A 13,209-nucleotide genomic window follows, 5' to 3' on the forward strand; every position below is an offset into this window, starting at 1 on the left:
AGGGACACCGCGACCCAGGTCGTCGTGCAGAGCGCCACAGGGTGCGGGCTGCGGCCTTGTGCTCTCTGCCCGGCGGGTGTGCGGCGCTTGTGCTTGTGCGGCGCTGTCATTTGGACCAAATTGTTGGATCTCAGGTTCAGGATTTTCCATTTCCTGGTGAAAATAGGGATATTTTAGCAACACTAAAGATGGGTGTCAGATTCTACTCTAACTCTAAGCAGGCAACGGTTTCAAATAGAAAAAATTCAATGTAATCTGTGGGGCTGGAGTCCATCTTCCTGGGACTTTCATCTTTCTGGGACTTTCTGGGATTTCTGGGCTTTCTGGCCTTTGCCTCAAAGACACACACACCCCACCCCTCGATAGGCTTTACCGCCCAGAAGCTGGTTGGCAGGAAGGCCGGTGGGCAAGTCAGGCCTGCTGCTGGGTACTGTACTGTTCTTGAGTTGGGAACATTCTTTTACATCTTAAATGGTCGTCTAAGGGCCCACATAATAGCCTGGATTTTGCCTCTTGGCTCAGAGGCTGGAATAGTCACTCCGTGGCCCCTTGGAGAAGAGCCCCGACCTCCACCCTGGGGGGGATGGGGGGCTCCCTGCATTTCGGCAGAGCCCCCTGAAAGCCACATGCATTGCAAACCTGGAACCCTTGCTCAGAAACAACGAGAACCTTTATTCACCTGCTGCTGAGTAGTCACAGTCGCAGGTATGTCTTTGGCCACGGCCAGCTGTGTCATGTCAGGAGTGTGATTCCAAGTCCTGACGTCAGGGATCGTTGCGTGGGCAAGGCAAACGACAGGCTCCCCGCGGACGAGGTTCTATTAACTAAACACACAACACAAACACCATGGAGGGGAGTCTGTCCCAAGGTCCCGAACACCTGCAGCAGGTTCGAGCGTCCCTCTAGGGCGGCCTGCGCTGCCTCAGGTCTCGGACTCCAGCCAGAAACTGCACCTGGAGGCTCTGCAGGATCCTGGGAAAACCCGCCTGGAGATCCAGGGAGGGTCCAGGCCATGTCCTGGGCGAGGCCCAAGGGAGCCTTTCTGACCACAAAACCCTGAAGTGAACACCCACAGGTCAGCTGAGGCCACGGCCTCCTGCGCACAGGGAGCCCTGAGACCTGGAGGGGCCGTCGGGCTTCCCAGGGGGGCTCAGGGCAGCCCCCGACCCGGGGAGAGGGTCCCCGAACATCTGGCACCCCAGGGAAGGTGGACTCCTCTGTGTGTCCTGGGAGGGCCTCTTGGGGACCGCGACAGCTGCGGCGGCCTGGCTCCCGCACGGTCAATACCTCCACCTGCTGGCCTCGCCGGGGAAGGCTGCTGGGGCCGCGCTGCTCCTGCACAGCCTGGGTGGAAAAGCATGGGTGGTGCAAAGCTCTATTACTCTAAAATTCAGCCTCTTTCCTTCCCCAGGACAATGGCTTTAACAAAAATGTGCCTCTATGTGCAAGTGTTCTTACACTGGTGGCTGTGGATCGGGATCCCATTCGGGTACACGTCACTTCCAACATGCTCCCAAAAGTCACAGGAGTGTTAGACCTTCTGTGGTGCCTTTAACTCCTGCTGAAAACACCTCCGGTTGCAATGCTTGTCGTTTCATTTACAAAATATATATATTTGTGGAGACAAATTAAGCAAAAGAGGGTAAAACTTCCAGCAGTCATTGGTGTCTCGCGTTGCCAGCACATTTGGTGGAGGAGAAGTTTGAAATTGCTGGTCGACCGAGGGTCTGGGGTTTCTAGACCATTGCACTTCAAGTCCATTCTTCACTGGAACAGAAGGCTACGATTTTAAGGACGTTCCGCTGATCTTGTCACAGTGGCCCTGATGTTTGTACCTGTAACGCCCTCCTCCTGCAGCCAAATACACGTGCTGCGCACCGCAGACTCGATTTGGGAAGTTACCGGAAGCAAACATCTTTGCCACCATCTCTGGCCCTCGGCTGCATTCGACATTATTGTTGGTTTTGGAATAGAGTACCTGCAAACAGCAGGAGCTGCACGGGAGGAACGCGGGCAGCATTGGGGCGGCTAAGACGGGCCAAATGCTTTAAAAGGAGGAGAGAGAAGGATTCATTTAAAGAAATTTCCATAAAAGCTCATATCAGCTAAAATATCGAAATCTGAACAAAATGATAAAAACCACACTTAAGTGTTCCAGCGTATGTAACTTGAAGAGCAGTACAAATGCTCCAAGCAGGGAACTCTATTCCTAGGCAAGATGTTAGAATTGCAAGCTAAAACACAAACAAAACCTGGGAAACTATGAACTGTAGCCTTAGACTTTAAAATGACTTTTATAATATTGGAAGTTGGGCGTAGATAACTAAAGTGTGTCTGTATGAGCACATAAATAAAATATTTTGGTTGAAAGCATTTTTTTTTTTTTTGGTTTGTATCCATAGAGCAACACGATGTATTTTCAGCAATTCCGTCTCCTTGGACCCTAAGGAAGTTTTAAAATTCCTGGAGAATAGCCCAGAGTTTCTTATTCAGTGGTTAAAATCTCGTCGGAGTGCTTGGCATTTGTACTTCTTTACACGTTAGTTCAAACTGCTACTCACTAAAATGATGGTTTCTGAACTCAGTTTTTGAACTGAGAGATACCATAACAGCCACCGGGTCCAACCCTCTTGTCAGGGAAATGGAACTCTTAAGAGCCAGGTTAAGTCATCTAAGTATCAAAACATGTTTCTAACGGAGTCAGGACTAGGATGAAGGTTCAAGGAAGTAGTGGGTGTTCGCACTCTACTTCCTAATCGAATGAGTGAATTTACGTAGCACTAACCAAACCTTTTTTTTTTTTTTTTTTTTTTTTTTTTTTACTGTTGTTCACACATTAATTGGTCCCCTCTTGTTTCCACCATTTTTTTTTTTTTGTAAATATTTTTAATTCACATTTCGGGTTGATGCATAAAATGTATAACATAAAAACACAATATGTAACTTCAAAATTAAAGTCTTATAGTGAAAGCTGAGTCCACAGATACACGTTAGCACTCTTTACAACCATTCGATCTACTGAAGAATAGGGAGGGTGTGTGGCTGCTGCTGAATGAGGAAGAGGAGGTAACATCTTGATAACGATCATGCTCCTGAATAATCCTACTCCTCCTATCTTTTCTGCCCTCCGTAGACATGATCCTAAATGAAGAGCCTTGCTCGACAACTGTTTGTTCATCCATCCATCCTGCGTCTGTTATGTTTATTGAGAGCTGGTGATGGCAATCTCTGTGCCAAATAATATGTGGGAAAAAAAACAAAGAAAAAAATAAATAATATGTGGAAAGAGAACAAAGAAAATTTTTAAAAGGTGCTATTGTATTTCTCCTAATTCTCATTTTTCTTCTTGCAGATATTTTTAATCCCCTCTTCAAGCAGATTGGACTCTGGAGTTTCCTTGCTGTTTTTCTTCTTTTTAGTCCCATTCCCCTGGGCTCCTTTCTGTTTAGAAACAGCATGTTTTATTAGTAAGGACTCCTCAGATGTTTAGTTTAGATACATATTTAGAAAAAGCTGGCACATTGTATTTTCATATTAAACTAATATGGATTAGCCCATGTAGTACCAGTTGCATTTTTATCTCAATATTTTATTTTATTTTATTTTATTGTATTGTATTTTATTTTGATTTTTTTAAAGATTTTATTTATTTATTCATGAGAGATACAGAGAGAGAGGCAGAAACACAGGCAGAGGGAGAAGCAGGCTCCCTCTGAGGAGCCTGATGTGGGACTCGATCTCAGGACCACAAGGTCATGCTCTGAGCCAAAGGCAGATGCTCAACCACTGAGCCACCAGGTGTCCCTACCTCAACCTTTTCAATATGCACAGCAAGTTTTTCTTCCTTCTCAAAAACATACCTTAATAATAAAGATTAATTTTGTAAAAAGATTTTTATTTATTAATTTGAGAGAGGGAGAGCGTGAGCAGGTGCAGAACAAGGACAAGCAGACTCCCCACTGAGCAGGGAGTCAGATTAGAGGATTCATCCCAGGACCCCAAGATCATGGCTTAAGCTAAAGGCAGGTGCTTAACTGACTGAACCTCCCAGGCGCCCCTAAAAATGAATTTTAAGTGCTCCAAGTAATGGTTATAATGTGGTAGATAATCTACAGACAAGTGTTTTCCCTCTTTTTATCTGGGATCTTTACTGTAACTCACTTGAAATTTTATTTATTTTTTATTATTTTTATTTTATTTTTTTTATTGGAGTTCAATTTGTCAACATATAGCATAACACCCAGTGCTCATCCCATCATCGCTTGAAATATTAGTCTGGTTACTTGGATGTTAGCAAGTATACATTTAGTTGAGACGTATGAACTGGATAAAACAATGTGTCATGAAGCCGTTGTCAGCATCAGTTGGAAAACAATAATGTAAACATATATACATGTATATACTTTCCTAAACAATTTGGAAATGTATGATTTCATACAGTGAGAAATCCAGAGGTGAGAGGTCTCAGGTTCGGCAGCTGAGGAAACATCACAAAGAACTCGAGTGCTTTCCATTTTTCCTGGCATCTTCCAAAATGTAATAGTTAACTTTTGGACTCCCCAAAGGGATCTACACCCCAGTCTGTGGAGCTTGTGAACGTGGCAAGTAACATTCATTATAAGAAATAACCTTATAAAGGGGGCTCCTGGGTGGCTCAGTCTGTTAGGTTCCCGCTTTTGATTTTGGCTCAGCTCATGATGTCTGGTAAGACCAAGCCCCATGTTGGTCTCTGAACTGGGCATGGAGCCTGCTTAAGGTTCTCCCTCTCCCTCTGCCCTCCCCACCCCCTCCTCCCCCACTTGTGCATGCTTGCTCTCTCTCCAAGAAAAGAAAAGAAAAGAAAAGAAAAGAAAAGAAAAGAAAAGAAAAGAAAAGAAAAAAGGTATTAAAAAATAGCCTTATTTTCTATTGCAAATTTTTGCCTGCATTTTCTAAAGCAAATGTGTTCATTGCTATGTTATTTGCCATGGCTCATGTTAAATACAATGTTTATGTTGCAGCATGCAAGCTGTACATGTTGTTGCCTACAAACCAAATCACATTATTTGGAGATAGATCAGAAAATGATGTTTTGAGCATTTGACATCCTAATGTCACGTTACTTACGTACAACCATTTCACCGGCTTGCAGCTATGTTTTAGGAGATTGGTTGAGGTTTTGGGTTGCCATGCAACGTAGTATAACTTTTTTCCATTTACGAACAGTGGGAAATAGACTCTTAGTGTTTTTTCACAGAACTTCTGATTTTCGGGAACAAGTGGGAACGCCGGCACGTCCCGAGTACACACATCTGTGCCACTGCCACTCTGATCTAAACCACTGGTTTTTCTCGGCAACTACAGTCACCTTCTATCTGATTGTCGTGCTTCACTCCTGCCTTCCCAGTGTCTGCTCCACAAGGCAACCAGGGAGACTTTTAGAAATTGTAGTAAAATATGCATAAGATACATTATTTTAATCATTTTTACCTGTACCGTTCAGTGGCATTACGAACATTGACTTTATCACACAACCATGGCCTCCATCTATTTCTGGAACTTCAGTGCAAGCCTGCGTTCCTGGCATGCATGGTCCCACCCTCCACAGTGGCTCCCTCGGGGATGCCCCCAGGAGCCCGCGGCAGGGGCACGCGTGGGAAAGCACTGGGCACAGCGTGGCTGCAGGGACCCGAGGAAATGATGCACTTAGGGTGTTTCGGAAGAACTAATATTTAGAGGGTTAGGGACTGACGCTCTGTTATGTGTCATCTCTAGTATATCCCATATACATTAAGCATATTTCCAAATTCTTCACCAAGTCATAGGTTCACGACCAAGGCAGACTGTAAATGACAAGAGCCTAGTGTCACCAACAGTCCAGCTCTAGAAATAGGAGTAATGGAAACCACTTCAGACCTATCAGAATGGCAGCAATTAGAAGGACGGATGACTCAAGGCTTGACGAGGATGTGGGGAGACAGGGCGTTGCTAACGGGAGTGCAAACCGGTACAGTCATTCTGGAAAACTGTCAGTTCCTTTGTGAAATTAAGTGTGCATCTGTCCTCTGACCCAGCAATCCCACTCTTGAGGTTGTGCAATGCACTGCTTTCACAACTGTAAGCTGTGGCCCTGATTCAAGACCACAAAATGAACTGCCAGGGTATCTGGGAATAGGTCCTCCTGCTTGCCAGGTAGACCAAAGATCTAGGTCTGTCACAGCAACGGTGACTGAAAAAGAGAAGACATAAAATGAGTGTATTTCCAGGACTAAAAAGGAAAGCAGCCACCCAGTGGGGGAAGCCTCAAGTCTCCGTGGACTCTAGGAAGTGCCTGAAGCTGTGTGTGCCTCTTGGAGGTGAGACTTGGGAAAAGGAGGCAAGGAAGGATGTGCGGAGGGACTGAATTCTGGGAGCCAGAGCCCTGGGAGACTGGGTGAGGGGACCGTGTGGGCTTAGCACCAAGGGGGCGTAGATTCTGCAGAGCTTCTGCCCTCGGAAGACCCGTTGGCTGCAGCATAGGTCAGCAGGAGCCAGCTCCGAGGCAGTGCAGAAGGACAAAGAGAACCGGCGACGAGTGGAGGCAGCAGCTGGGCAGTGGGGGCCTTCCCTTACTGGGAAGAAGACTGTGGTGGAGCCTTCCAGGATGCCCGGAGGATCTGGAAGAGGACAAGAAAGTGCATGTTTGGGATCCTGGAATTCCTGCCAGGCTGTAGGTGGAGGTTAGAACTATTTCTGATTAAAATCTGGAAAAGTAAAGTAAACGAGGCAGTACCTGTGGAGCGGTTCCTGTGTGCTGCCCTCGTTTAAATATCCATTTTCTTACTGGACAGCAACATGCAAAAGAATGAAACTGGGCTACGCTCTTACACGATGCACAAAAATACACTCAAAAAGGATTAAAGACCTAAATGTGAGACCTGAAACCAGAAAAATCTTCTTCACTGAAATTCCTGACTTCCCAGGCAGGAATGTCTCCGACATGGGTTGTAACAACATTTTTCTAGATATGTTGCCAAATGAAATCTTGCCATTTGCAATGACATGGATGGAGCTAGAGGCTATTATGCTAAGCAAAATAAATCAGAGAAAGACAATAGAATATTATTCAGCCATAAAAAAGAACAAAATCTTACCATTTGCAACAACATAGGTGAATCTATCTATCATCTATCTATCTTCATAGAGTATAATGCTAAGCAAAGTAAGCCAGCTGAAGAAAGATAAATACCATATAGTTTGACTCATATGGAATGTAAGAAACAAATGAAGAAAAAAAAAAAGAGTGACAAACCAAGGAACAGATTCTTAGCTATAGAGAACAAACAGATGCTAACAGAGGGGAGGTGGGTGAGGGATGGGTGAAATAGGTGAAGGAAATTGAGTACACTTTTTTTTTTAAAGTAAGGTCTGTGTCAATGTGAAGCTTGAATGCACAACCCTGAGATTAAGAGTAGGATGCTCTACCGACTGGGCCAGCCAGGCACCCCGGGAGTACTCTTATCTTGATGAGCACTGAGTAATATATGGAATTGTTGAATCACTATATTGTACACCTGAAACTAATATAACACTGTAGGTTAACTACGTAGGAATTAAAATTTAAAAAAGATGCATCAATATAAAATCATTTTTGTAGAAGCTAACTTGTGATAGGAATGTATATGCCAGTATAAAAATAGGAAAATGCTTCTGAAATAAAAATTTTTTTAAATAAATATGTATCCAACATCATTTGTTGAAGAAGCTTTTTTCCATTGGATATCCTTTCCTGCTTTGTCGAAGATTAGTAGACCATAATGGATGAAAGACCTAAATGTGAGACAGGAATCCATCAAAATCCTAGAGGAGAACATAGACAGCAACCTCTGTGACCTGGGCTCCAGCAACTTCTTACTAAACACATCTCCAAAGGCAAGGGTAATAAGGCAAAAATGAACTATTGGGACTTCATCAAGATAAAAAGCTTCTGCACAGCAAAGGAAGCAGTTGACAAAACCGAAAGACAACCGACAGGATGGGAGAAGATATTGGCAAATGACCTATCAGATAAAGGGCTAGTATCCAAGATCTATAAAGAACTTATCAAACTCAACACCCAAAGAACAAAGAATCCAGTCAAGAAATGGGCATAAGACATGAATAGACATTTCTCCAAAGAAGACCTACACATGGCCAACAGACACATGAAAAAATGCTCGATATCACTTGGCATCAGGGAAACACAGATCAAAAACCACAATAAGATACCACCTCACACCTGTCAGAATGGCTAAAATGCACAAGTCAGGAAATGAGAGATGCTGACAAGGATGTGGAAAGGGGAACCTTCCTGCACTGTCGGTGGGAACGCAAGCTGGAGCAGCTGCTCTGGAAAACAGTGTGGAGGTTCTTCAAAAAGTTGAAAATACAGCTACCCTATGACCTAGCGATTGCACTACTGGGTATTTACCCCAATGATACAAATGTAGTGATCCTATCCTAAGGGGCACCTACATCCCAATGTTTATAGCAGCGATGTCCACGACAGCCAAACTATGGAAAGAACTCCAATGTCCATTGACAGATGAATGGATAAAGAATATGTGGTCTATATATAAATATATGGAATACTACTCAGCCACCAAAAATGAAATCTTGCCATTTGCAATGACATGGATGGAACTAGAGAATATTATGCTAAGTGAAATAAGTCAATCAGAGAAAGACAATTATCATATGATCTCACTCATATGTGGAATCTAAGAAACAAAACAGAGGATCATAGGGGAAGGAAGGGAAAAATAAAGCAAGATGAAATCAGAGAGGGACACAAACCATAAGACACTCTTAATCATAGGAAGCAAAATGAGGGTCCCTGGAGGGAGAAGGATAGAGGGATGGGGTAACTGGGTGATGGGCATGAGTGAGGGCACGTGATGTCATGAGCACTGGGTGTTATATAAGACTGATGAAGCACTGACCTCTACCTCTGAAACCAATAATGCATTATGTGTTAGTTAATTGAATTTAAATAAAATAAAATAAATAAGTATCTATTTTTAAAATTAGATTGTGACTTTCTCAAAAGTGGAGCCCAGCTTTTATTCTGCATTGCATCTCCATGACTTGGCACAGAATCTGGGACACAGTGGTTCTCTGTAAATGTTAGCTGAAGGGGCACAGAAGGGGACAAGGCGGGTTGGAAACACAGACGGAGGCCAGACAGGGGGAGCAAATGGAGTCCTGGGTACTCCGGGGAAGTCCCCAAAGTCCTCTCTGTCCCCTTTCTCTTTAACAGAAGGGCCAACTGCTTAGCTCAGATCATTTGCTCAAACACTTGGTCAGGGTAGAGTCACTGTTTCTAAATATCATTTCTAAAGAACTAAAAAAAAAAAAAAGAGGGAAGGATAACAGGTGATGATTATTCTATAATGTACATGCTATGCTTCCTTTTAAAAAACCTTGGAAGACTATCTATTCCAAATCGCATTTTTAAGTCAGATTTCATAGCGACCTATTCTGATGTATCCAATGACCAGTACAGCTCTGGTTAGGAACTTGAATAATGCTTGCAAGTGGAAAAACAAATCACTCACATTCCAAGAGCTTTTGCACATAGTAGGAATTTAATTCACATTTCTCGGCTGACTTCTTTCCCTGGAATATTTATGCTTTCTTGTAATCCTTTGTGTCTGGCAGTACATAAAGAAAAGAGGGGTAATTTGTTTCTATAACTTGGAGGAGAAGAACTATTGAAAATTTAATGACTTAAGAGGTTTTTTTGTTTTGTATTTAAATTACACAAATCATTGCTAACAGAGTTTAGTTTTTACCTTTCTATGGTATTTGACAGAATCCAACTGAACTAAAGTCTTTAGCCCCAGAAAATGTTAGTCATTGGCATGGAGACTGTAGAATGGGTTAGTACAATCTATTAAGGTTGATTTATCCATTTTACAAAAAAACAAATACAGATACATTCTTGTTAGACAGGCTCTGTTGAGCTTAGTGGTTAATGGTATTGATACAGACCCAAGTAGACCAAGGTTTTAGCAAGTTCTTAAATATTTTATCCTATCTTTGGAGTGAGGTGTATTTCCGTGTTTTCCAACTATGTTAATACACAAGAGCACTTGCAGATTATACGTGCAATAGGCTTTGGAACACTTGTCTACAGTTGCATACACTCTGTGTGGGGCAGACATCTCCACGGGTGACCTATATCTGGTTTACTTCCTACATCTGAGTACATAGAACTGCATTTCCTTGTTTCAGCATTTAGTCATAGCATATAATTTGCTTTAGGTCAACAAAATATAGTGCCTGATTTTCTAGCCTTTTGCTCACCTACCACAGTTATCATAGAAGCTTGGTCTCTCCATCCGTCTGGAGTCCCTGAATAACTAGGATGAGCAGAACCACTCCTCTGAGCTGTGCTGGAATATAATGATTTGTAGTAAGGAATAAGCTGAGATATTTAAGTTGTCTGTTAACTGCAGCATAACCTACCTAGCTAGTCCTGATCGGTATAGAAAACCAAGTATTTATACACATAAAAATATGCATATATGTGTATATGGGTAAAAATGTAGAGAGGTAAATAATAGGGATAATGTACATAGCAGAGCAGTCACCAAATTGTTTCCTTTCCTTCTCTGTGAAGTTGGGCACAAAGACAGGCAACATTGTTCAGCTTCTCTTGCAGGGAGGGGTTCTGGTCAATGAAATGTGGACAGAAGAGCTATCAGGCATCTCTAGGCCTGACCCATAGACCATCTCCCGTACAATTTCCTGCATGTTCTCTCCTGTTTTCTGCCATCCAGATGCAGAGAGTTCAAGGAGGCCTCTGAGGCTCTGGGAAATGATAGCACCAGTAGATGGAAGGAACATGGGTCCCTAAGTGACTGCAGAGAGCAGAGCTCTCACACTGCCCCATGGTCCATGGTGGGCTATGATTTATGATGTGAGTTATAAACAAACAAACAAACAAACAAACAAACCAAAACCATCTTTATTTGTTTAAGCCACTGAGACCTTGGAGTTGAAATTGGTAATAGTTCAATACTTTAGTTTGAAATGAGCAATAGTTGGATATTTCCTTAAAATAAAAGATACCTATTTATTTATTATTATTGTTGTTGTTGTTGTTATTATTATTTATTCATGAGAGACACAGAGAGAAAGGCAGAGACATAGGCAGATGGAAAAGCATGCTCCCTCCAGGGAATCTAATATGGGACTCGATCCCTGGACCTGGGATCACACCCTGAACCAAAGGCAGATTCCCAACCACTGAGCCACCCAAGTGTCCCTAAAAGATACCTATTTCAATCTCAAACCAGCATCATGCTTTTTGGAGGAATACAAATATTCTCACTAAAGTTAGGAACAAGACAAGGATGTCCACAATTACTATTATTAATTAGCATCGTTTTGGTGGTACTAGCCAATGCAATTAGATAAGAGAAAGAAATCATGGGTTTTAGCTATCCCAGGAAAAATTACAAGAGGCAGGCCCAAATAGGCAGGCCCTAAAACCTTCAGAGATTTCAGGTTTCAGTATTTGATAAAGGGGACATAAAATCCACGTGGAATAAATGGATCATATAATAAATGCTGTTAGGACAACAGAACAAATATCTGAATAAAACTGGATCCCTGTCTCAAATATTAGCTCCCTATAAATTCTAGACCCACTAGAGCTTTAAATGCTAAACAAATGGAACAATGAAAATACTATAAGAGATCATGAATTTTAAAAATAATCTTTGAAGGAGAAAAGTCTTCCTATTGTGATACAACACTTAAAAGTCATAAAACAAAGATTGTTAAATGCAATTATATATATATGTAGCATATATATATATTCTCCCCAGAACGATGGTCCTTTATATATTTATATATATTATAAATAAATATATATTATATATATATAAATTCTGAAAGTTCAAAAGGAAAAGGAGAAAATAGGAAAAATCTTTATAAACCATTTTATGAGCAAAGGGCTAGTTTTTCTAATATTGAAAATACTTCTTATGAATCAATTAAAAGAGTTTTCAACAACTTAATAAAAAATGGGAAAAGGATATAAATAAGCAGGTCTTGAAAAAGCAAATACAAATCAATGTCTCTTTTCCCAAAACGTTTTTATTGTGGAAAACTTCAAATGTGTGCTGAAGTAGACAGAACAGTTTAATCAACTCCCCCTGTCTGTACCCATCACGGAGCTTCAGCATTTATCACAGCCAGTCTTATTTTGTCATACCCATCTACCCATTTCCCTCAGAAATACCATTTTTGACCTATCAGAAAGCCAGAGAGCCAGAGAGTTAAGAAAAAAAAGCAAACAGATTTTATCAGGGAAAAAAGTAAAAAAAGAAAAAGAAGCCTCATATATTGTTGGAAGGAACGTATATCATTTATAATCTCTAGGATGGAGACGGGTTTGCTTTTATCTATAAAAACAGTAAACACTTTGAGCATTTTTAATGCAACTCTACTTGCACATGTGCAAAATGACATGTCTACAAAGTTATAAATGATAACAGCCTCTGATTGGAAAAAACTTAAATGCTAATACTTTGTAGGTATGAAAAAAAAGGAGGAAATTGCACTGATACGGAGTGATCTCCAAGGTTTTTTGGGAAGTGAAATGTAAGGTGCAGAACAGGGTAACAGTGTAAACTTCCACTTGTATAAAAAAGAGCAAAAAACAACAACAATAAAAATTTGGTAACAGTGAGTTGTCCAGGCGTCTCTCCGGGAGAAAACTTGATAGCTCAGGGATAAGGACAGAGGACAGAAATTCAACTTTCCTCTAGGCTTTTGACTTACATATCATTTCCAAGCACGGACTATTCAAACACAAATTTAAGTTAAAAATTAAAAAACAATCTGGCAACCAGCACACTCTATGTTCAAGCGGAGCACGCTACTTGTCTCCTGTTGGCCCGCGGAGAGCCTGATGACGGCTCCTCTTTGGAAGGTAAAACAAACAAACAAAAACCAAATGACTCATTTAAAAAATATTAATCTTTCAAATAAAAAGGAAATTAGTGACCCCCGGTCTTGGTTTGTAATTGTAATTATAACTGGAAAGGACCATTGGGGAGAGCATCTACTTGAACTAAGGAAAATAATAAAAATGAGAAAGTATTGTTCTAACTGAGAAATAAATATCCTGTGGAAGGCACCAGTGCCAGCATGGACACACACACACACACACACACACACACACACACACCCCACACT

The 13,209-nt window shown here is 41.7% G+C and overlaps 1 long non-coding RNA gene across 1 annotated transcript in view; it reads right to left on the bottom strand.

Moving 5' to 3' along the window:
* The window catches only part of LOC102151223, an 18,424-nt gene continuing 5,215 nt past the window's right edge, over positions 1-13,209 (bottom strand). The window contains exons 3-4 of the long non-coding RNA XR_005384109.1: positions 680-824; positions 1-153 (exon numbers count right to left, since the gene is read on the bottom strand). This is a non-coding gene — a long non-coding RNA (uncharacterized LOC102151223). The remainder of the gene's footprint in view (positions 154-679; positions 825-13,209) is intronic.

Source organism: Canis lupus, chromosome 35 (genome assembly GCF_011100685.1).
Source record: "Canis lupus familiaris isolate Mischka breed German Shepherd chromosome 35, alternate assembly UU_Cfam_GSD_1.0, whole genome shotgun sequence".
In the NCBI taxonomy this organism is placed as follows: domain Eukaryota; kingdom Metazoa; phylum Chordata; class Mammalia; order Carnivora; family Canidae; genus Canis; species Canis lupus.